This window comes from Hyperolius riggenbachi, chromosome 6 (genome assembly GCF_040937935.1).
Source record: "Hyperolius riggenbachi isolate aHypRig1 chromosome 6, aHypRig1.pri, whole genome shotgun sequence".
Taxonomy (NCBI): domain Eukaryota; kingdom Metazoa; phylum Chordata; class Amphibia; order Anura; family Hyperoliidae; genus Hyperolius; species Hyperolius riggenbachi.
This window is the reverse complement of record NC_090651.1, coordinates 213,806,498-213,832,819: the sequence shown is the minus strand read 5'-3', so window position 1 is coordinate 213,832,819 and position 26,322 is coordinate 213,806,498. Positions and strand designations below refer to the sequence as shown.

The following is a 26,322-nucleotide window of genomic DNA, read 5'->3' as shown; positions in this document are numbered from 1 at the left end:
CCACCACTGTATAGCATTGTGCTCTGTGTCGCTGCTTGGAATAGTAGTACACCGCTCACCCACCACTGTATAGCATTGTGCTCTGTGTCGCTGCTGGGAATAGTAGTACACCGCTCACCCACCACTGTATAGCATTGTGCTCTGTGTCGCTGCTAGGAATAGTTGTACACCGCTCACCCACCACTGTATAGCATTGTGCTCTGTGTCGCTGCTGGGAACAGTAGTACACCGCTCACCCACCACTGTATAGCATTGTGCTCTGTGTCGCTGCTGGGAATAGTAGTACACCGCTCACCCACCACTGTATAGCATTGTGCTCTGTGTCGCTGCTGGGAATAGTAGTACACCACTCACCCACCACTGTATAGCATTGTGCTCTGTGTCGCTGCTGGGAATAGTAGTACACCGCTCACCCACCACTGTATAGCATTGTGCTCTGTGTCGCTGCTGGGAATAGTAGTACACGGCTCACCCACCACTGTATAGCATTGTGCTCTGTGTCGCTGCTGGGAATATTAGTACACCGCTCACCCACCACTGTATAGCATTGTGCTCTGTGTCGCTGCTGGGAATAGTAGTACACTGCTCACCCACCACTGTATAGCATTGTGCTCCGTGTCGCTGCTGGGAATAGTAGTACACCGCTCACCCACCACTGTATAGCATTGTGCTCTGTGTCGCTGCTGGGAATAGTAGTACACCGCTCACCCACCACTGTATAGCATTGTGCTCTGTGTCGCTGCTGGGAACAGTAGTACACCGCTCACCCACCACTGTATAGCATTGTGCTCTGTGTCGCTGCTGGGAATAGTAGTACACCGCTCACCCACCACTGTATAGCATTGTGCTCTGTGTCGCTGCTTGGAATAGTAGTACACCGCTCACCCACCACTGTATAGCATTGTGCTCTGTGTCGCTGCTGGGAATAGTAGTACACCGCTCACCCACCACTGTATAGCATTGTGCTCTGTGTCGCTGCTAGGAATAGTTGTACACCGCTCACCCACCACTGTATAGCATTGTGCTCTGTGTCGCTGCTGGGAACAGTAGTACACCGCTCACCCACCACTGTATAGCATTGTGCTCTGTGTCGCTGCTGGGAATAGTAGTACACCGCTCACCCACCACTGTATAGCATTGTGCTCTGTGTCGCTGCTGGGAATAGTAGTACACCGCTCACCCACCACTGTATAGCATTGTGCTCTGTGTTGCTGCTGGGAACAGTAGTACACCGCTCACCCACCACTGTATAGCATTGTGCTCTGTGTCGCTGCTGGGAATAGTAGTATACCACTCACCCACCACTGTATAGCATTGTGCTCTGTGTCGCTGCTGGGAACAGTAGTACACCGCTCACCCACCACTGTATAGCATTGTGCTCTGTGTCGCTGCTGGGAATAGTAGTACACCGCTCACCCACCACTGTATAGCATTGTGCTCTGTGTCGCTGCTGGGAATAGTAGTACACCGCTCACCCACCACTGTATAGCATTGTGCTCTGTGTCGCTGCTGTGAATAGTAGTACACCGCTCACCCACCACTGTATAGCATTGTGCTCTGTGTCGCTGCTGGGAACAGTAGTACACCGCTCACCCACCACTGTATAGCATTGTGCTCTGTGTCGCTGCTGGGAATAGTAGTACACCGCTCACCCACCACTGTATAGCATTGTGCTCTGTGTCGCTGCTGGGAATAGTAGTACACTGCTCACCCACCACTGTATAGAATTGTGCTCTGTGTCGCTGCTGGGAATAGTAGTACACCGCTCACCCACCACTGTATAGCATTGTGCTCTGTGTCGCTGATGGGAACAGTAGTACACCGCTCACCCACCACTGTATAGCATTGTGCTCTGTGTCGCTGCTGGGAATAGTAGTACACCGCTCACCCACCACTGTATAGCATTGTGCTCTGTATCACTGCTAGGAATAGTAGTACACCGCTCACCCACCACTGTATAGCATTGTGCTCTGTGTTGCTGCTGGGAATAGTAGTACACCGCTCACCCACCACTGTATAGCATTGTGCTCTGTGTCGCTGCTGGGAACAGTAGTACACCGCTCACCCACCACTGTATAGCATTGTGCTCTGTGTCGCTGCTGGGAATAGTAGTACACCGCTCACCCACCACTGTATAGCATTGTGCTCTGTGTCGCTGCTGGGAATAGTAGTACACCACTCACCCACCACTGTATAGCATTGTGCTCTGTGTCGCTGCTGGGAATAGTAGTACACCGCTCACCCACCACTGTATAGCATTGTGCTCTGTGTCGCTGCTGGGAACAGTAGTACACCGCTCACCCACCACTGTATAGCATTGTGCTCTGTGTCGCTGCTGGGAATAGTAGTACACCGCTCACCCACCACTATATAGCATTTCTGTACTGCCACTGTACTGCGGCCAGTCAGCGTGTACTTTAAGGATAAGTGAAATGAAGAAGAAATCCTGTGAAAGAGGGAGGGGCAAGGGAAGAGGTGTTTCCCCTGACGGTTCACGTACAAACCACAGTGGAGCACCGAAGAAAACCCACTCAATACCGCCCATGTTGTCCAGGAAATCAACCCTCACAAATCCAAAAGAACAGGGCTAGATAATTAATTGGATGACCTCTCAAGCGTCCAGCAGTAGGTTAAGCAGCACCAGCACATCACGCACGAGGTCAGAGTCCTCAGCCAGTTACAAGGAGCCAGTGGGCACAAAGCTGACACAACCGGCAGCGACACCACGCACACAACTGCCAAATAACCAGTCCGAAGAATTTCCTCAGGACACAATGGGGTATTCGCAGGAGCTATTCCCAGCCCAACAAACTTCCACCTTTCAAAGGTCAATGGAACAGCCAGAAATGTTGTGCCCGGATTCACAACCATTTACTGTGGGAAATGCACTGCGCACTGAAATGCAAGGCGAGTCCGAGGACTTTGAAACCCAAATCCCAGAGCAAGTTGAGCAGGAGGGGTTTCAATTGCAGGAGGTCGGACGAGAAGATCTGGAAGACGACGTTGGAGTGAGCTGCGCAGAGGTTGTTCTGGGGAGCTCTACTCCACGGCGGCGGCCCACAATCACATATGACGAGTTTGAGGAGATGGAAGAGGAGGGTTTGGACAATGTGGACAGAGACCCAGATTTTGTATGTGAAGGAGAACATTGCCGTCAAGAGGAAATTGCCAGCAAATGACCCCCGGGCCGTGGCACTAACAGCCAGCATAGCCAAGCTTCTGGCCTGCGAAATGCTGCCATATCGAGTGGTGGAGACAAACAGCTTCAAGGGCATGATGTCAGTGGCCATCCCACGTTACGTGGTTCCCAGCCGCTACCACTTTGCACGCTCTGCAGTGCCTGAGTTGCATGAGCACGTGGTCAGCAAAATAACCCGAAGCTTGAAGAATGCCGTTGCCTGCAAGGTTTACCTCACCACTGACACCTGGACGAGTGCGTTCGGCCAGGGTCGATACATCTCCCTTACCGCGCACTGGGTGAACCTTGTGGAGCCTGGCAGCGATTCCTCACCTGCTACGGCGTGGGTGTTGCCCACGCCGCAAACAGCTGCCCCGCCGTCCCTCCCACTGGATAACAACATCAGCACCTACCTCTCTGACTCCTTCTCCTCCAACGCATCTCAAAGCTGTACCTCATCCGGAAACGCTAACCCAGCAGCAGTAGGATCGGGGAAGCAGTGCAGTACAGCTGTTGGCATGCGTCAGCAAGCCTTGCTGAAGCTGATCTGCCTTGGGGATAAGCAGCACACAGGGGAGGAAATTTGGAGGGGAATAAAGGAACAGACGGATTTGTGGCTGGCACCGCTGGACCTGAAACCGGGCATGGTTGTGTGTGATAATGGGAGTAATCTCATTCGCGCTTTAAGGTTGGCTAAGCTGACACACATCCCTTGCCTGGCGCACGTGATGAACCTAGTAGTTCAGCGGTTCCTGAGGACATACCCAGGTGTGGCCGATCTTCTGTTGAAGGTGCGACGAGTGGCCAAACATTGTAGAAATTCCAGTACTGCTTCGGGGGCACTCGCCAAGATGCAGGAGCGCTTCAATCTCCCCCACCATCGCTTGCTGTGTGATGTCCATACGCGCTGGAATTCTACGCTGCACATGCTAGCCTGCTTTTGCGAGCAGAAGAGTGCAGTGGTCCAGTACATGACGGCGCAGTACCGAGGCGCATCCGGACAGCTGCCAAGCTTCTGTGGATCCGATTGGGCCAACATGTTGGACCTCTGCCAAGTCCTCCAAAATTTTGAGCAATCCACGTTGCTTGTGAGCAGTGACAACTCTTCAGTCAGCATTACCATACCACTGCTGTGTTTACTGAAGAAGTCAATGTTGAAAATCAAGGAAACAGCTGTCATGATGCAACTGGGGGAATCTGAAGGAGAAAACGATCAGCGTGATGATACCAACATCAGGCCATCTGCCTCAGGAAACGCTGGCCCCAGCAGCTATGACGAAGAAGAGGAGGAGGAACAGCTGGAGTTGGAGCAGGAATTTCATGCCACCACTGACGAGGGCCAGAGCGGTGCACGTTGGACTTCCACAATTCAGCGCGAATGGTCAGCAGAAGCAGACCAGGAAGAAGGTGACGACTATGATGCATCACAACTATCACAACGCTCACAAGAGGATGATGAGGATTCTGGCAGGACTCTGGCACACATGGCTCAATTGATGCTAGACTGCATTGAACGCGACCCACGCATTGTGGCATTCTGGACAACACCAATTACTGGGTTTATACCCTTCTGGATCCACGGTACAAACACAATGTTCCAAAACTGCTTGAAGAAAGAGTCAGACAGGTCAAAATGGAAGAATACCAGCAGGCCCTTGTGGAGACTTTAGAGAGGAGATTGACATCCTCCCCCTCCTCTAGCCAGTTGTACGCCGACAGACTGACTTCCGCAAACCCAGGACGACCAGGAGGGCAGCAAACAAGACAAGCCGCAGCTAGTGCCCAAAAGGGAATGGTATCGGCAGTGTCCTTGGAGTGGGAAAATTTTCTGACACCCATGCAGCAGCCCACAGAACAGCAAGCGTGCAGATCCACCTCCAACACCGATCGCCTGGAGAAGATGGTCAAGGACTACATGTCAGATGGCGTAGCTGTGTTGAACAATCCATCTGCACCCTTCAACTATTGGGTATCGAAGCTAGACACCTGGCACGAACTGGCAATGTACGCAATAGAGGTGCTGGCTTGCCCGGCAGCTAGCGTTATGTCGGAACGCTGTTTCAGTGCTGCCGGAGGCATCGTCACAGATCGGCGTATCCGCCTCTCCACAGAAAATGCAGACCGTCTGACTCAAATTAAAATGAATCAATCCTGGATTGGAAACGACTACGCAACACTCCCGGACCCCAACCAAGTAACATGAACAATGAACATCTGTGATGGGTTAGCGTTTCCGGTCCCTGTTTATTGAACCTCTCATCTGTATTACATTTATGACTGCATGGCGACAAAATGCATTGCTATCCGCACGCTTCTTGTCCTCATGCAAGGCCTAGGTTGTTGTGTCTCAAAGCGTGGCCTTCTCCTCCTGCGCCACCCTCCTCCTGTTCCATCACGTGTGCTGCTGCTGGGTTAGCGTTGCCGGTCCCTTTTTACGGAACCTCTTATCTGTATTACATTTATGACTGCATGGCGACAAAATGCATTGCTATCCACACGCTTCTTGTCCTCATGCAAGGCCTGGGTTGTTGTGTCTCAAAGCGTGGCCTTCTCCTCCTGCACTGCCCTCCTCCTGTTCCATCACGTGTGCTGCTGCTGGGTTAGCGTTATCGGTCCCTTTTCCTGGAACCTCTTATCTGTATTACATTTATGACTGCATGGCGACAAAAAGCATGTTACCTGTGCAAAGAAAAATGACATTTTCCGCATTTAAAAGACATTTTTTCCTTTGAAACTTTACAATCAATTTTCTCAAAAACTTTAAGCTCTTTTTCAAATATTTTTTTCCTCTTGTACCCACTCCCAAGGTGCACATACCCTGCAAATTTGGGGTATGTAGCATGTAAGGAAGCTTTACAAAGCACGAAAGTTCGGGTCCCCATTGACTTCCATTATGTTCGGGGTTCGGCGCGAACACCCGAACATCGCGGCCATGTTCGGCGAACGTTCGCGAACCCGAACATCCAGGTGTTCGCCCAACACTAGCTCCAGCCTCAGGGCGCAGTGTAGGAGGGGGCACAGAATTCATTCAGCTGTCATTCCTAATTGTGTTTGAAGCAGAAAGAATTAAGAAAAGGGGATACATGGCAATGACTGCAAGCCAAATAACTAGATATTAAGGTGTTCGGGAGGTTGTGGGCCTTGTAGCACTTCTTAGTCTAATAGCAATCAGTGTGTGATGGCTGGGGTGGAAGGGATGGAGGGGCGCACTTTGGTGTCTCAGCCTTGGGTGCTGGAGGACCTTGTCCCAGCTCTGTGGCTGGTTGATCTTGTACTCCTTTTGGCCTCCTGGTACGCTCTAAGCGACCCTCCTGGTGGCCTTTCTCACATTGATGTGTATTTCTCCCCTGTACACTGGGGCCCATTGCTGAGGGAGGCGTATTTGACTGTCTCTTAGGAATCCGGTGCAATGTCCTACTCAAGGGTTCCTGTACGATTTCCCAGTCAGCCTTTTGGTGTGGGCTGGAGCTGTCTGAAGCAAGTGGGCTACCGGCTTGCTCCTTCACCGGGGCCCTCTGAAGTTTTCCGCTGGCTTGGCAGGTAAAAGATCCTGTAGTGCCTGGCGCACTTCCTCTGTTAAGGTCCGAGAGTGCCGGGGTTTAGGGCATTGGGCTCAGTAATGTCCAGTTTGCCCACAATTAAAGCACTCTACTCCTGCTGAATATCTTCTACTCTTTAGGGGTCCTCCTCTGGATAGCTGTGAGCCCTCTGTGGTAGGGTGTGCAATAGCTCTCTGCAGATCAGCCATGGACTGTTGCATCCCTGCCTGAGTCTCTACCACTTGCATCATCGACCTCTGAATCTCAGTAAAAGCTTGTTGTAAAGTGGAATTTGACTGCACCATCTGGGTTATCGCCTGAGTGAGGGCCTCAGCAGTAGAAGGGGTCTTACTGTCCATCTCTCCTGGAGCTTCCAAGGGGGTTCTTGCTAAGTACACAGATGCACTACCACTACTTCACCCAGAACCAGCAGAGGTGGTCATTTTCTGTGACTTAGCGGACAACAGTGTCTCTTCCTCTCGCATGGCCTTAATCAGTTTTGAGTAGGTGAAAAGGTCACTTCGGTCTCTCATTTGAATTTTCAGCATTATAGGGTCTAAAGGTTGCACCTTTTAGGATCTGAGTCAATAAAGCCTCACTTGCATTGTCTTGTGCCATTCCTTTTTTTAGGATTACTTGGTGTAGGATCGGAGGTGGATAGGCGTTCCCCTTCCTCTTGGTAGGTATGTCCAAACAGATGTATCAAGTCAGCACAACTTTCTATCTGCCCAAAAACTTCACGAAGGGCATCCAGACACTCTGTGGCAGTGCAACCTGGCTGGTCTCTTTTAAGATTCCAGACAACATCTGAAGCAGGGGCACGTAGACTATCTACAATCCTCTGTCGCTTGACTTTATCTGAGACCTCCCACTCATCTAAGGCCTGTACAGCCTGGTCTATCCAGGTCTCAAAGTCATCTTCCCCGGATGGGACAGGTATCTGCCCAGAACAAACCCTCAGTTTTCTGTACCCATAATTGATAGGTTGGAATGAATTTGTCACCAAATTTTCCATCAGTTTTCCCATATTAGTGTAGAAGGAAGCGGGTGGATATCCTGGGGTGGTGGGCATAGAGTCAACAGAGGCTGAGCAGACCTCTCTTTTACTTGGTGGCATTTCACTGGAACTGTCTGAGTGGTTGGTTGAGGGACTTGGTCGGATCAACTGAACTTTGATGTCATCCGTTAGCTGTAAGATTGTGTTCTGGAAGCAAGTGGGGAGGCCTTTTTTCACTTCTAGCAGGGCATATGTGTGAGAGATCTCCGGATCAGTCCATGTGTCTAAGACGAATACCCGACGATCAAGTGCTAGGGCTGTGATAGCTTAATCTATTTGTTTCTCTGTCCATCCATCAGCAGGTATATCCATCACCACACTGAACTGTAGTCTACCATTTTCTTCTTCACACCAGCGGGCAGCAGTGATTGGGTCCATTTTGCTGGCCTGGCTCGTTGTTCCTAGTGCAGTCATCACTCTAGGGGCTAGGTTAGAATCCCGGACGAGACCCCCACGTGTAGCACTGACTCCTACAGGAGCTGCTGTAAGAGTTGGGTTCTCGTACTGTCCCCAGTGATGACCCGTCCTGTGAAAAGACCCTTTAATACTCCGACACACCAATAACTATAAGGGGTTTTATTAGGGGCAGACAAGATGCCCTGTGAGAAGGGTGTGGGCAAACAGGATTCACAATGGTATAGGGGTACAATGGCATCAGATAAAAGCAACAGCTTAGAGACAATGGGTTAGTGAAGCAGAAACAGCAGTTCAATAGTGCAACAGTCATAAATAGAGTTTGTTCCCCTGTCCACCCGTGAAGAGACTCTGCCCCTTAATGCACTGGGTGAGAGAGAGAGACAAAACTGCTGTACAATTCTTAACAATCAAACAGGCAAATAGTAATATGCAATGCACACAAATAGCAGAGGAGGTGCAACTAGCTACTGCACTTAGCTAAAACATTTCAAATCCTGACTAACCACTGGCCAGTGGTGAAACTCTTATAAAGTCTGCTAGCGATGGGGCCCATTTGAGTTAAAGTTGGAGCGCTCAACCTTCAGTGGAAGGTATTTGTAATCCACATGGCACAACCAGCTCTCCAAAGGACTCTGAGATGAGAGGGGCAGGGGCCTCTTCTCGCTCGCCAGGCGAAGGCACAATTAAACCCAAAGTACTGTGGCCACAGGCCTCTCACCCGTCTCGTTGCTGCAGCAAGCAACCCTCAGGAATGGCTTGTCCTCTGGGCTGGGTGAGACGATTCCTCCTGTCTGGTCGCTGGTGGCTTGTTTCGGATCCAACTCCTGCTATCCTGGCTTCATCGCATCAATTGGAGTCTGATTTTACTCCTCTTTCTGCCCTGGTCCATTCCTCTGAACCACACGAAGATCCCTTACGCAGAGGCTGGGACAGAGAGATCCACATGTCTCTCCAGCCTCTCTCCTTTTGTCCTCCCCCTCTCCCTTTGTCCTCTCTGTTCCTCTTGTCCTTCCCCCATCACCCCCCTCTGTCCACTTCCTTTAGCAAAGAAAGAGGGGTGAGGTTGCCATCGTGTGGTGGGTATAAATATTGCAGTCTCAATCCACTGATGTTATACAGGGATGCGCGTGCATTGGCTTGTGCGAACCCCTGCAAACCACACCCCCAGGACTTAATGCCAATTAGCGTTACGCTGTCCTGGGGGAGCCGCCGCGTTCACGCCAACTGAGGCATGAGGCGGTCCTCTAGAAGTTAAAGAGTATAGAATCATGTCATTGACTGTCTTCAGAGGAGCTCACAATTCCTAGTCATAGTCTAATGGCCTACCAAATTATTATTACAGTATGTATTTATTTTGTACTCACATCTGCAGCACTTTACAGAGAACAAAGTCATGTCACTGACTGTCCTCTGAGGAGCTCACAATCGAATCACTATCATAGTCATAGTCCAATGTTCTACCATAAGATTATTTTGTATTTATATAGTGCTGACATCTTCTGCAGCACTTATATATATATAATAAGAGACAGCCACATGGGGGAAATTACATGGAGGAAAAGACAACTACATTGAGAGGACTGACACAGGGAGGGAGAGACAGTTGCTAAATGGGCTGGATGCCGTCACATATATGAGCCTGACTGCAGTGTAGCTGCATGGGCCACAGAGAACATTACAAATAGGCACCATGAGCATTCAATTTGTATTTGAAAGAGACACTAACGTGCTGGGGCAATAGTAGTCCTGCATGCAGAAAATCTTTTATCCTGTGGCATTGAATGAGTCCATGTATCAAGGATGGGATGGAGGAGATGCTGATTTTTATTTGCCTGGCCAGGTCACTAGGCTCCTTAATAAATTACAGATGCTTCCAGGTGAGCATGTTTATAACGCATATTTAACTAACCACTGTTTTTTCATTCAAAATTGAGGTTTGTTTACAAAACAGATACTGTACATGAGCATGATGATAACTAGGTCCGAAACCTCGGAAGTTGATGTTCTCAAAATAATAACAGTGTTTGTCTTGGCCACATTGCCCCCCAAAAAAGAAAACAAAATGAGGGGTCTGCACGGCAGTAACATGAATTATGTCTGGTGATAAGAAAGGAATGTACCAGAACTCCTGTGGAGAGGACAACATTATACACTGCCAGAAAGGATAAAGCTATTGTGACATAAACTGATGGAATGGTTCATCCCTGCTGAGACTCGCCTTACATCAGCGGAAATAACAGAGCAATTTTTTTGCCAATCAGCACAGAGCCAAAAAAGTGTACCATTTCAAAAAGGCTTCCAAATTAAAAAGCTATACTAAGAGAAAAGTGATGTCACAGATAAACACAAGAGGAGGTCCATGTTTTCTGAATGCAGCATTGCATAATTCTAACCTTACATCATCCATATGTTATGCAATAAAGCATGAGTCCTGGCAGAGAAGAGGAGTGTGTGAGCTGCATTTTCCACATCATTTTTTATCATTTAATGAACAACATAAAAAAATAAGTAACGTTCCACCAAATTGTCAGGTATTTAAAAAAAATGGGTGCTGATTTTTCCACTGCTAATCCATCAGGAAGGGAGGCATGACAGGAAAAGGTTGTATTATTTTCAGCGCAAGCTGTATCAGATATCTATTTGATTGGACATTACGACTGGCGTACACTATGTCATGTTTACCTATTTGTGTAAATGCTCAATGTTTGGGCAACATTGACAGTGTTATCACCTTGCACCCCTTGTTATTGACCATAACGCTGACACAAATATCTTTGAACTGACTGATGCAGAAAAAAGCTAAGAAGACATGAATCTTCCAGCACTTCCATTTGCACTTGGCCAGTAAAAGATCACACAAGTCCAATCAATGTTTGATGAATACAATTATTAAAAATTGATTGAGACTTTTCGAGTTTTTATTGCACTTGAACCTCTTCCAATGTATTAAATAGAGCAACCTGCATTACCTAGGTACTGCCCCAAATGGCCCCAAATTAGAACTCACATTTTGTTTTTGTGGAACATATCCATACACTTGGTGGACATGCCCTAAAGTTAAACGGCTCTGGATAAAAACATATCAGTTTCTTTATATGGTCCTACACAAATGGATCCCGCAAATGGGAGTGTTGGGAGATTAATGGTAGCAAGCATCTCAATGCGTTTACTGTCGATTGTGCAAGTGTCGCAGTCAATAGAATGTTTCTGAGGAGCTGCATGTAGCTTATAGCGTTGGCTGCAATTGCGGTTCCATATACTCTCTAGGGGCTCAAAATGCAATGTTATGATGAATCGACAGGTAACTATGCCAACCGCTTTTCTGTTCGGTGGCAGAAAAGCATTTGACATTGTCGAAACAAGCCACTGTCAGTCACCCTTGGAAAAATGTAAAGATATGAAACCGAGAGCCCAATATAGTGCAGTACGTCCGGAAAAAAATGGAAAAAGACAAAACAACGACAAGTAATATACTCACAAGTCTGGGTTACCACTAAGGCAACCACTGGAAGTGCGGGTGGGGAAAATTGTAACCTGACCCCACTCAGGTATTAACCTCCCTGGCGGTTTATTTATTTTGCCAGGGAGGCTGCAATGTGGTTTTTTTTTTAATAAAAAAAAAAATATTTCATGCAGCCAACTGAAAGTTGGCTGCATGAAAGCCCACTAGAGGGCGCTCCTGATCCGTACTTTCGATCGCCTCCGGCAATCGAAAGTAACAAGATAGGCCGCAATGAGCGGCCTATCTTGTTTCGCTTTCCTCGTCGCCATGGCGACGAGCGGAGTGACGTCATGGACGTCAGTCGACGTCCTGACGTCAGAGCCGCCCGATCCAGCCCCTAGCGCCGGCCGGAACTGTTTGTTCCGGCTGCGCTGGGCTCGGGCGGCTGGGGGGACCCTCTTTCGCCGCTGCACGCGGCGGATCGCCGCGGAGCGGCGGCGATCGGGCAGCACACGCGGCTGGCAAAGTGCCAGCTGCGTGTGCTGCTTTTTTCAGAACTAAAATCGGCCCAGCAGGGCCTGAGCGGCGACCTCCGGCGGCATACCCCGAGCTCAGCTCGGGATTACCGCCAAGGAGGTTAAGAAGTCACTCTCTGTAGACTGGAGAAAATGGGGATGCACCCCTCCACCAAGGGTGGACTAGATCAATGAATGATGTGTGATAACAGAGGCGCCAAATTAGAGTAAAATTATTAAAAACAGTTTAAAAGGAGGGGGGTTGGTGGTTACCACCCTCAGGTATATAATGACCAGCCAATGAGTCGTTATATATAAACAATATAATTTATTATGAGATCTCCAGGCAAGCAACGCGTTTCACGGGTCAAAAGCCCGCTTCATCAGGCAATAAATTTGGAGATACACGAAGCTGTATCAATAATTGGGCCCACAGTTGGCCCACAGTTTACAGTTGGCGCTGGGCCCAATTATTGATACAGCTTCGTGTATCTCCAAATTGATTGCCTGATGAAGCGGGCTTTTGACCCGTGAAATGCGTTGCTTGCCTGGAGATCTCATAATAAATTATATTGTTTATATATAACGACTCATTGGCTGGTCATTATATACCTGAGGGTGGTAACCACCAACCCCCCTCCTTTTAAACTGTTGTTAATAATTTTACTCTAATTTGGCGCCTCTGTTATCACACATCATTCACTGTCAGTCACCCGTGTGAGCCAGCTCTAAAATAAAACATGGATTTGGCACCTAATTCCTTCACTGACAGCAAGATGCCAAATTACTTCTTAAAGAATGACACAGAGTCCACAGCTCAGAAAGTGGAGTGAAGACCAGCAGGGCAGGTTCGATCGCAAAGCACCTGAAAAGTTTCACCCTCAGTATAGGTAGGTAGGTAGCCAGGTATAGGTACCCCCTGTATAGGGTATCCAGGTATAGTTGCCCCCAGTATAGGTAGCCAGTATTGTTGCCCCAGTATAGGTAGCTAGTATAGTTGCCCCCTAATATAGGTAGTATAATTGCCCTAAGATAGGTAGCTAGTATAGTTGTCCCCAGTATAGGTAGTATAGCCCCAGTATAGGTAGCTAGCACAGTTGCCTCCAGTACAGTTGCCCTAGTATAGGTTGTATAGCTGCCCCTAGTATGGTTACCCGAGTATAGATAGCTAAAATAGTTGCCCCCAGTATAGGTAGTATAGTTGCCCCAGTATAGGTAGCTAATATAGTTGCCCCCAGTATAGGTAGTATAGTTGCCCCCAGTATAGGTAGTATAGTTGCCCCAGTATATGTAGTTTATGTAGCTGCCCCCAGTTTAGGTAATATAGTTGCCCCAGTATAGGTAGTATAGTTGCCCCAGTATGGGTAGTATAGTTGCCCCCAGTGCCTGCTCAAGGCCCCCCCCCCCCCCACACACACACACACGGCCTCGGATTGTATTACATTCACAGTGGCCGCTTCCTCTACAGTCCCCATCCCTCTTGCATGCCGCTGCCGCTTGCCGCTACACACAGACCTTGGATCAGAGAGACCCGCTGCGCCGCTGTGCAAGGGGAGCGGCTCCCGTAGCAGCACATATACAGGAAGTAATTACTTCCTGTATATGTGCTGATAGGGGAGCCGCTGTGCTATCACAGTGGTGCAGCGGGTCTCTCTAATCGGAGGTCTGTGTGTAGCAGCAAACAGCGGTGGTATGCAAGGGGATGTAGACTGTAGAGGTAGTGGCCGCCGAAAAGGTAATATGATTGGCGGCCAAAGGGAGAAAGGCAGGCGAGATGCCCCTCCTGCGCCCACGCCGGCTGATGCAAATACATCACTTGGCATCATGGGCGGGACGGTGCTGAAGACCATACACATGCAGCCAGGCCCGCCATCAGGGGGGGACAACCGTGACTCCCGTCACGGGCCCCGGCCCTGCAGGGGGGCCCCATCCCCGCCGCGGCCCTGGCGGGTGCCGCCCGGCCGCCGCTCAGCCCCCCTGACCGCTGCTCCCTCCCTTCATCCCTCTAGCCGCCGCCACCGCCTAGTCAGACCCCGATCAGGCGGCGACAATAGTGCGGGCGCTAGGACCCAGCGCCCGCACTGATATGCGGAAGTGACGTCACTTCCGCATATAGAGCGGGTGCGTCCAGCGCCCGCTCTTACTGGTCGGGTCGCCGCTGATCTTGAGGTCTGACGCTTGGGCAGCACTGGCAAGGTAGGGGAGGCAGCGGCGGCGGCGGCTGGGGGGGCTCCCTGTCACTCGCTCACTAGCTAAAGGGCCTCCCTGTCACTCACTCACTACTTAAAGGGCCTCCCTGTCACTCACTCACTACTTAAAGGGCCTCCCTGTCACTCACTCACTACTTAAAGGGCCTCCCTGTCACTCACTCACTACTTAAAGGGCCTCCCTGTCACTCACTCACTACCTAAAGGGCCTCCCTGTCACTCACTCCCTAAAGGGCCTCCCTGTCACTTGCTCACTTGCTAAAGGGCCTCCCTGTCACTCACTCACTACTTAAAGGGCCTCCCTGTCACTCACTCACTACTTAAAGGGCCTCCCTGTCACTCACTCACTACCTAAAGGGCCTCCCTGTCACTCACTCACTACCTAAAGGGCCTCCCTGACACTCACTAACTACCTAAAGGGCCTCCCTGTCACTCACTCCCTAAAGGGCCTCCCTGTCACTCACTCACTCCCTAAAGGGCCTCCCTGTCACTCACTCCCTAAAGGGCCTCCCTGCCACTCGCTCACTAGCTAAAGGGCCTCCCTGTCACTCACTCACTACTTAAAGGGCCTCCCTGTCACTCACTCACTAGCTAAAGGGGCTCCCTGTCACTCACTCACTACCTAAAGGGCCTCCCTGTCACTCACTCCCTAAAGGGCCTCCCTGTCACTCACTCACTACCTAAAGGGTCTCCCTGTCACTCACTCCCTAAAGGGCCTCCCTGCCACTCGCTCACTAGCTAAAGGGCCTCCCTGTCACTCACTCACTACTTAAAGGGCCTCCCTGTCACTCACTCACTAGCTAAAGGGGCTCCCTGTCACTCACTCACTACCTAAAGGGGCTCCCTGTCACTCACTCACTACCTAAAAGAGCTCCCTGTCACTCACTGCCTAAAGGGCTCCATGTCACTCACTACCTAACCTGGGGGTCCCTGTCAGAATCCAGGTGAGAGGTGTCTACCATAATAAGGGGGCATTCTGCCTATTTATGTGAAATGCTGTCTATTTATGTGCCTCATGACTGCTGAATTTGTCTTGTTGAGGGCCTAATGATTGAATTTTTACTTGTTGGAGGCCTCATGATTTGTTGGGAGCCTCAAGATTGCTGAATTTGTCTTGTTGGGGGCCTCATGATTTGTTGGGGGCCTCATGATTTGTTGGGGGCCTCAAGATTGCTGAATTTGTCTTGTTGGGGGTCTCACGATTGCTGAGATTGTCTTGTTGGGGGCCTCATGATTGCTGAATTTGTCTTGTTGGGGGCCTCATGATTGCTGAATTTGTCTTGTTGGGGGCCTCATGGTTTGTTGGGGGCCTCATGATTGCTAACTGCGAGACTATGGGAAAAGCTGAATCATTACCATATGAGACAATAGCATTAAACCTACTTTTTTAGCTTTTTTAAACAGAAAATAAAACTGGGAGGTTCTAAAAAAATGATGGAGCACTTCCTCCTTCCGGCTTGAAGGAGGAAGTGCTTGATATCGAGGCTTGCAACGCGTCCATTCGGACACTTGCACCTCGTTGAAACGCTGGGCGGAGAGCGGCGTTTTGGGTAATTAACCCCGCCGCATCTAGCTGCTCAGCTGTGGCAATTAGAGCTAACTTGAATCACGAGTATCCACCGTGGTTATTCGTGATTAATTTGTGGACAGCAAGCCTCTAACTAGCTCTGCCAACATGTAATGGCTACGCGCATTTCTCAGTTTGTGGGGGGGGGGGGGGGGGGAGGGGGCCCGGACTGATTATTTGTGAGGGGCCCCAAAATTTCTGATGGCGGCCCTGCATGCAGCTCATAAGGGAGATAGTAATTAAGACTGGGAGATACCAGACTGGATATGGGAATACGTCTCTGACATATGTGTTAAATCTTTTTGCCATTAATAAAATCAGAAATCTCCTGTCAACACATCTGTTGTAAATCTGAGTCATTTCAACATGAATTGCTATTTAATGTAATATAGGCCTGATGGGAGACAAAATCTGATTTCATAGACAGCAAAGTGGTTCCTATTCCTTGAACCATTTATCAACCGCCTTACCTTGAGCATTATTTATTAATATGCTTGAAATAGTAGCTGTCTTTTACTCCTCTGTGTGCTGCTTTGTAAAGGGATCAGTCCACCCCAGAAGAATTTTAGTGGAATCTTTTGTAGTACCTCATGCAATAATCTGGTTCTGAGAACTGAGAAGGGCAGGAATCTCCCCACCAAAGTTTTTGGAGATAAAAACATATTTTGATGCAACTGACTTTATATATTGTGTGCCGGGACACTAGACTGTGAGCTAATTTGTGGATGGGGCAAACGTAATTTACCCTAAAACACCTATGAACTGCTGTGTAATATGTTGATTCTACATGCACAAAATATATAAATACATTAAAGAAGTAAAACTTAAAGCGGAGCTGTAGAGAGAAAATAAACACATTGTTTCACTTACCTGGGGCTTCCCCAAGCCCCCAGCAGCCGTCCTGTAAGTGAAACAATGTGTTTATTTTCTCTGTACAGTTCCGCTTTAACACCAGAGTCCTCAAAGCATAGATGGAAATATTAATTTTCCAATATCCTCTAAACAAGGAATTATCAGGTCTGAGCAAAATAACCCTTTAAAATTGTCAATATGCAATACATGGGTAGAAACACATGCTTGAAGTTGTATGTTAAGTGGATGCACTCTCAAAACAATAATATATATATAAATATAGTAAATATAACTAAATCAGGTATGGACACATTGGAGGTGTAAATCCTGAAAATAAGGTTTAATAAGGAACCATTTAGCGATTGTGTGCACAAACTGTGTACAGACTTACAAAGAATTAAAACAATCCTTTAACCCCCTCCCGACCGCCTAATGCCGATCGGCGGCGGGAGGATGGCTGCCCCAGAACCACCTAATGTCAAGAGCTGTGGGCGGGGATTAGCAGGGAACGCGCTCGCATGCACGATCGTTCCCTGCAGAGACACCGAGCGGAGCTCTGAGATCAGCTTTTTAGCCCGTGATCGCAGCTGGCAGGCATTTAAAAACAAGAAACAAAAAACCCTCTTTGTTTACGTTCGTATAGCGCTGCGATCTAGCGCAGCGCTGTACAGGGCACACTTAGCGGTCACTCCGAGCGGCTCACAATAAAATCCCCTCTCATAGGCTGATGCCTATGAGAGGAGGGACAATTATGGATTGCCGCCCAGGGCCAATTTAGGAAGGGGAGGGGGAACTAGAGCAATTTAAAAAAAGGCTCTTTTTTTTAAATAAAAAAAAACACTAAGGATCGCAGCAGCAATCAGAGACCACCACAACAAAGGCCTCCTAGTGACAACAAAAGGAGGTAAGATTCATTTGGGTGGTAAGTTGTATTACTGAGCAATATACTGTTAAAGCTGCAGTGTGCTGAATTGTGAAAAATCGACCGGTCACTAGGGGGGTGTGAACCTGTGGTCCTCAACTGGTTAAAGGGAACCTTAACTGAATAAAAAAAAAGTTTAACTTACTTGGGGCTTCTACCGGCCCCTTGCAGATGTCCTGTGTCCATGCCGTGACAAACAGATCCTCTGGTCCCCTGCAGCGAGCCAGTTTGCTGTCGGATCAGTCGGTGGCCCACTGCGCCTGGGCGGTCCTGGCCGCTCACATCCTCGGTCATGTTGCGGTCACCGTCCTGCGTAATTTGGGTAGCCGCTATTAGAAGATCTGTCAAATTACCAATATTTTACTATTGCTAAACCTAACCCTATTCTCACACTAGCCCTACCACTACTTACCTACCCCCCAACCTACCCTTCTCCTATCCCTGGTGATATCTGTGCCACCTTCAGTGCTAAATACTTCCACCCCAGCTGCCTAATCCCCCCCCCCCCCCCCCCCCGCTGGGCACCACTATAACCGCAATTAATATTGCAGTCTATGCGATCCCCATTTTAGGGCCAAATTACATTTGGCTTATGAAATGTGTGTTCTGTCCAGCACTTTGTTTCTGTACACGATATACAGTATATTCAGATGTCATTTGTTTGCTGTTAGATTTTGCCTTCTTCTTTTGCCTTCGTTGGGTTTAGTTCAGCTTTAAGTAAGCTTGAATAAGCTAGCGAAGTATTGTACAGTACCGTAAAGTAAAAGAACGCGCAGGAACTCACAAAAGAGGTTTGAATCTGTTAGCAAAAATGTCATATTACACACTATATGCTGCCAACATTCTTAGCTTTAAAACTATTTTTAGAAATATGCAGAAATTAAAGTATTTTTATGAGAGATATATAAATTACATTCCATGGCTTATATTTACAGCTTTCACAAGCATTCCTAAATATAGCATTAAATAAATGATGAAAACGAACAGCCAAAATAGCAGAAGGATATCGTAAATTGTTCATAGAGCCAATACTAGAGCATACACACTTTACCCTGTTATCAAATGAAGTTTTATACTGTGACAATAAAAAATGCACCTGAATTCTACATATCTGCAGACAGTCATTTGACACACAGTACTTTGTAGTGCACACTGCTTACACTGATATATATCCCTGTACAGTGATTGAGGCTGTGGGATAAGGGCTCTTTCATTACAGGGCTATGTAATTATTATTTAATGTATTTATAAAGCACCAATATATTATGCAGTGCTGGACAATAAATATGATGAAACAAAGGATGACAAACTTAACAAAGTTATACAACATTGGACAAAATTATACAAGGCACACAGGTTACAAAATACACCGTCATGTGATTTTTGGCTGTTTAGGTAGGCCCAGTAATACAAGTATGAGGCGGTCATAGGAAAGGAGCACATGATCATGTAGAATACACTAGGGAAAGGCTTACAATCTACGGGGACGGGAGATGGACACACAAGGTGAGGCTGTGGAATAAATATTCAATAGTTACTGTGTAGTAGGGGGTGGGTAGGCCATCTTTAACCACTTACCGACCGTCCACTGCACAGGGGCGGCCGGAAAGTAGATCCCGCAAGGACCGCCGCATGTACAATTGGCGGCGGTCCTTGTACGGGCATGGGCGGAGCAATCGCGTCATCAGTGACGCGATCCTCCGCCGGGGATCGATGGGCGGGGATTTAGCCTCCAGCTCGCCGGCCACTTAGCAGCGCCGGCGGGCGGAGGAATACAAATCTCCGCCGATCCATGCGTATAATAGGCTTTGTAATGTATACAAAGCCTATTATACAGGCTGCCTCCTGCCCTGGTGGTCCCAGTGTCCGAGGGACCACCAGGGCAGGCTGCAGCCACCCTAGTCTGCACCCAAGCACACTGATTCCCCCCCCCCTGCCCCCTGATCGCCCACAGCACCCCTCAGACCCCCCCCTGCCCACCCCCCAGACCCCTGTTTGCACCCAATCACCCCCCCTAATCACCCATCAATCACTCCCTGTCACTATCTGTCCTGGCATTTTGGGGGGTGCCTAATTGTAAGCACCCCTGTAAAGCTTAAAGGTGCTCATTGGACTTTGGGCCCCTTAGCGCAGTTAGGCTGCAAAAAAGTGGCACACATGTGGTATTGCCGTACTCAGGAGAAGTAGTATAATGTGTTTTGGGGTGTATTTTTACACATACCCATGCTGGGTGGGAGAAATATCTCTGTAAATGACAATTGTTTGATTTTTTTTTACACACAATTGTCCATTTACAGAGATATTTCTCCCACTCAGCATGGGTATGTGTAAAAATACACCCCAAAACACATTATACTACTTCTCCTGAGTACGGCGATACCACATGTGTGGCACTTTTTTGCACCCTAACTGCGCTAAGGGGCCCAAAGTCCAATGAGTACCTTTAGGATTTCACAGGTCATTTTTGTTTCAAGACTACTCCTCACGGTTTAGGGCCCCTAAAATGCCAGGGCAGTATAGGAACCCCACAAATGACCCCATTCTAGAAAGAAGACACCCAAAGGTATTCCGTTAGGAGTATGGTGAGTTCATAGAAGATTTTATTTTTTGTCACAAATTAGCGGAAAATGACACTTTGTGAAAAAAAAACAATTAAAGTTAATTTCCGCTAACTTGTGACAAGGAATAAAATCTTCTATGAACTCGCCATACTCCTAACGGAATACCTTGGGGTGTCTTCTTTCTAAAATGGGGTCATTAGTGGGGTTCCTATACTGCCCTGGCATTTTAGGGGCCCTAAACCGTGAGGAGTAGTCTTGAAACAAAAATGACCTGTGAAATCCTAAAGGTACTCATTGGACTTTGGGCCCCTTAGCGCAGTTAGGGTGCAAAAAAGTGCCACACATGTGGTATCGCCGTACTCAGGAGAAGTAGTATAATGTGTTTTGGGGTGTATTTTTACACATACCCATGCTGAGTGGGAGAAATATCTCTGTAAATGGACAATTGTGTGTAAAAAAAAATCAAACAATTGACATTTACAGAGATATTTCTCCCACCCAGCATGGGTATGTGTAAAAATACACCCCAAAACACATTATACTACTTCTCCTGAGTACGGCAATACTGCATGTGTGCCACTTTTTTGCAGCCTAACTGCGCTAAGGGGCCCAAAGTCCAATGAGCACCTTTAGGCTTTACAGGGGTGCTTACAATTAGGCACCCCCCAAAATGCCAGGACAGTAAACACGCCCCACAAATGACCCCATTTTGAAAAGTAGATACTTCAAGGTATTCAGAGAGGAGCATAGTGAGTCCGTGGCAGATCTTATTTTTTTTTTTTTTTGTCACAAGTTAGCAGAAATGGAAACTTTTTTTTTCTTGTCACAAACTGTCATTTTCCGCTAACTTGTGACAAAAAATAATACCTTCTATGAACTCACTATGCCTCTCAGTGAATACTTTGGGATGTCTTCTTTCCAAAATGGGGTCATTTGAGGGTTTTTTATACTATCCTGGAATTCTGGCCCCTCATGAAACATGACAGGTGGTCAGAGAAGTCAGAGATGCTTGAAAATGGGAAAATTCACTTTTTGCTCCATAGTTTGTAAACGCTATAACTTTTACCCAAACCAATAAATATAGGCTGAATGGTTTTTTAATCAAAAACATGTTTGTCCACATTTTTCGTGCTGCATGTATACAGAAATTTTACTTTATTTGAAAAATGTCAATACAGAAAGTTACAAAAATATTTTTTTTTGACAAAATTCATGTCTTTTTTGATGAATATAATAAAAAGTAAAAATCGCAGCAGTCAAATAGCACCAAAAGAAAGGTTTATTAGTGACAAGAAAAGGAGCCAAAATTAATTTAGGTGGTAGGTTGTATGAGCGAGCAATAAACCGTGAAAGCTGCAGTGGTCTTAATGGAAAAAAGGGTCTGGTCCTTAAGGGGGGTAAAGCCTACGGTCCTCAAGTGGTTAAAAGGGGTGTGTTTTGAGGGCTTGCTTGAATGTGTTGAAAGAGGGGGTGTCAGGCTCACCTGGGTCTGGGGTGTTCATCTCGCGCGTGCATGCTCTTGCACGTGCGCAAGAACAGACGAAATCTTGTAGCCTCAGTTGGCCGCATCATGCTGTGCGGCTGGACATGCCACATTCACGACACTTCTTGGCTTTTGAGCATGCGCGGCATAAAGTGCATGCAAATGCACTTGCACCCAAATTTAAAACCTGGCGCCAAAATGACTGGGCTGTCCTATAAAAGGCAGCCCAGCATAAGGTCCAGTGCAGTCTGTTCTTAGCAGCTTTGTTGATCCTGTGAATTAGCCTGATTAGTCTTATCCTGATTCCTGTTGTGACCTTGGCTGTGACCCGTTTATACCTTCTGATTCGCACCTGCCTACCGACCTTGCCAGTGACCTCCATTACGCCTTCTGATTGCCGCTAGCCTCTGACCTCTGCTTGTGACCCCAAATACATTTTGACTGCCGCCTGCCTCGATCTTTGCTATTGACCCTACCTTGTCTCCTGCATCCTGCTCTGTGTACCTCCAGCCTCTGATTGACACCACATTGCAGCTTCGCCTGTTCTCCTCTGTCACCGGTCTGGCAATCCCAGGGGTCGTGACCTGGTGGCAGCAAAGAAGTCCATTGTCCGCTAAGGGTAGCAGCACATCATCCCTTATAGGGTGCTTTGGTGACTTAGACTCCACGCCATGGGAGAGCCCACGCCAATCACCTGTGACAAGGTCAACTGGTCCTGTTCCAGCAAAGCCATAACAGGGGGAAAGTCTGATGGGCGGTGAAAGGAAGTTCCAGCGGGTGGGGACAGCTCTTGAGAAATCCTCTAGGCGCACATGGGAGTGGGAAATGTGTGGAGCAGTTAGGCGAACGTTGATGGAGGACCGAAGGGACGGCCTGGGTATACAACTGTGAACAAGCTTCGAGATGTAGGTAGCGAAGGTTGTTTGCACAGATTTATAGGCCAGGAATAGAATCTTGAGTATTATCCTGGCTTATGTACAGTGGTATACAAAACACATCCGTAAATATAGTATAGCTTTCCCTCAACATAAACATCAAGTGGTATACATATTATCAAAAACACACAGGGGCTTTGTTTGTGTATGCTTCAAAAATCATAAAGCACAACGTTTAATGTATCACATAAAAGCCCATGTGGGAGGACATATACATATAATATTACAGAATACATCACAGTAGTAACATTCACCCAAAGCCTGACACAAGGTTCACAACCACAAAATGCTCACTTCACTTCAGAGGCATACAGTATAGATACAATACACATCTCTGTGATCATCCATGTAAGACTTATGGAATCCCTTGTATAAGTCATATGACAAAAGTATTCAAACACATTGGACTCTCTCAAAAAAGGTCATTCTACAATGTGAGTACCTTGGTCTACTTAGGAATTTCATTTAAGACACTTCTGATGTTGTAATTAAGGCATCTGATTGAAATGAATATATATTTGCGGAAAATAAATCTCTGTATCATCTTCTAATGTTGAATGTATATACAGTAAGCTGTCTGTTCTAACATTGTGTCAGCATACAAGAATTGAGTCTGAAGAAGGCTTTTTAGCCAAAAGCTTACTCTTTTTATTTTTAGTTAGCCAATAAATGGTATCATCCTGATTCAAAACGTCTTGCTTTTACTGATTGCTAACATGGTACAATACACTTCTACAACTATTTAGGAAGAGAGGCACACGTAGTCTGTGAATAGTGACACACTGGAAAGTGTTGTTGTAGCCCAAAGGTGAAAGCCACCAGCGGGCTAACATGCCACTTCGCCCTCTCATGCCCTACTAGGATAGACACTGCATGTTCACTTCAGGGCCGGACAGACCAGACTCATGTCAAGCTGGCATCTGCACACTACATGTGCATACATTTGCTTCTTTTCCTAAGAAGACCAAGGTACTTACTTGTGGAGTGACCTTTTTGGAGTCAGTCTAAATTGTTTGAATACTTTTGTCTCCTGACTCATAGAAGTGATTCCATACAGTACATATTATGTATTATTATTGTATGATCACAGAGATATGTATCTATTCTATACTGTTTGCCTCTGAAGAAGTGACAGTTTTGTGGTTGTGAAACATGTGTCAGGCTGTGTGTGAATGCTTCTACCGTGACGTATTTTGTAATTTTATATTCATCTGTCCTCCCATGTGGACTTTTATGTGATACTTTAAAAGTTATACCAGAGATGAACATTTCACACAAAATAAACATATCAGTCGATAGCTTGAAAAGAATAAATGCTCTACCTGATAATTTCACCGCTCTGGTGTGCCTTTTTTAGTGTTTTTTATCCATTATTGCTCCAGGAAAAATCAAATATGGCAGCCGGCTCATATCCCTTCTGCTTCCGGGTTATGAGTTGTTCTGGATGTGCTGTCTAGGCTATATGAGACTAGGCTGCTATCTAGGCTATATGAGAAAGGCTGCTGCAGCCTTTCATCTGTGTGCTTTCATTTTGGTATGATGTGCAGCTGCCTGTAGGAAGTGTCTCTCATAGGAATGAAACTGCAGTCATCATCATTATCTAGTGCACACAGAGCACACAGGGATCATATTGCAGCCACACTTGTCTGTTCAGAGCTTCTCTCTCAGCAGGAGCAGCCCCTCCCAAGTCATCACAGCTCTCAGTATGCAAAGCAGGAAAGCTGAGCCAGGAGGTGGCAGGCTTGGGCTTGAAAAGACTCCACAGAAGAGTGACTCAGCTATCATGATTCCAGGTCAAACCTAGACTGAGCCAGTCGGGGATTCTTATCACAGCTGCTAATAGACTAATGAAGCAGATAAGAATGAAACTAAAAGCAGGGTAGGTGTTTACTGTCATGTTCCCACTGATAAATGTAATAAAATGCATGAGGGTGCTTCGTCTCTGGTTCTCTTTAGTACTTTTTGAAACTTATGCAAACAAAACCCTTATGTGTTTTTGATAAGTATACCATTACATGTATGGCGATATGTTGATTTTACTCTCCCAACACCACAGGACAGATTACCTATGAATTTCGGTCTAGAAGTGTACTGTAGTTATTTTCCCTGTCCTGTTATCAGATTTTATTAATCCTTTTTCCTTTTCTATTCTCTCATTTTTTTCTGACTTCAGCTGCTTGTTATCCCTTTGCCTAAATTACGTTTTTATTTTTAAAGTGGGATGAAACTCAAATTTCATCTATGGTCTAAAAAAGTATTAAAAACAGCATATTTAGAAGAAGAAACTGGCTCCTGTGATAGAGGTGGTGATTTGTAGAATCAGATGGGTTAGGACGATGGAATTCTCGCCTTTAACGGTGAATAAAAAGGAAGAAAGGTTTAAAAAGGGATGGGACTTTTGGGATGTCAATTATGAATCAGTGGGGATTGGAGGGGTTTGGGAGGGTTTTCAATTATTATTTTAAGTATACTATGTGGGAGGCTTATTTTATGGTAGGACTGAATATGAAGGTAATTTATACCTCATATCTCTCTGCATTTCTTTTTATTTCTGTTCTGCTTCCTTTTTTAGAATAATGAAGAAGCGGATAATATTCTACATAAAGGTGTAATACGGCTATGTCTCTGTTTTTGAGAAGAATGTCATGGTATTTGTAGAATTTATTGTTGAGCTTGATGTGTTACTCATTTGAGCAAGCTTTCCATGTGTTATTCTGTGATTGATGTGATTCACATTGTAAAGCTGGCCACTAACGGTCCAATTTGTAGCGAAAAATCGTTTGAGTGATCAGAAATTCTGATCGGACGAAAAATTGTTCACTACATCATCAACTAACCAATCATTGCTTCCTATCTATCACGACCACCAAGAAAATACAAATTTTCGTTCGACGAAAATTCATTCGGGCGACATTTTTTTCACTCATTCATAATCGATTGTGTCCACCAATGGAGATTATTTACAACCAATCCGATCAGAATTTCTGATCGCTCAAATGATTTTTGCGCTAGAAATTGGACCGTTAGTGGCCAGCTTAAGGTTTCCTTTTGTTTTTTCTGTTAATAAAAGAGTTGTAAAGAAAAAAAAATACAGCATAAAACTAATAGCTTAAAACAAGATTGGTTTCCAAGTTACTGGGAAAGTTAATACTCAAACTTTGGTAAGATTGTCTTGCCCTCCAGAATGATCACAAATTGTGTTGAAGCGTGCTACGATGTGCAAACAATGCAGAAAAATGTCTGCTGTATACAGGGGGAAAGCAGAAAACTCTGCTTTGTTTGACATTTGTAATTAATTAATAACAATCTGAAAGTTAGAGCACCACTTTTCATACCATACAAGTATCAAATTGAAAAATAACAAATTGAGGATTTAAAGGCTAAGTATCAATAATCACTACAAAAAGAATTCACTTTTTATTATTACAATATTCATAAATAGTCAAATGTGACACAACACAGTGAAAATGTATCCTTGAATTGTGAATTTCAGATGAAATAGCCTAATGCACGTTTCATGGGCTTTAACATAGCAGCTTCTTCAGAGGCAAAATTTCATAGGTCGCGACAAGGAAGAATAAAAACGTAGAACATGGAGTCTCAAAATTCAACCATATTTGGGATGTCTGTATCGTTCCTATCGTCCG

General features: G+C 46.6%; 1 protein-coding gene across 1 annotated transcript in view; it reads left to right on the top strand.

Annotated features, from left to right (window-relative positions):
- The window catches only part of LOC137521307 (sorting nexin-19-like), a 317,109-nt gene extending 291,674 nt beyond the window's left edge, over window positions 1–25,435 (top strand). The window contains exon 13 of the mRNA XM_068240401.1: window positions 25,248–25,435. The gene's annotated coding sequence lies outside the window, so the exon portion shown is untranslated. The remainder of the gene's footprint in view (window positions 1–25,247) is intronic.
- Window positions 25,436–26,322: the final 887 nt, after the last annotated feature.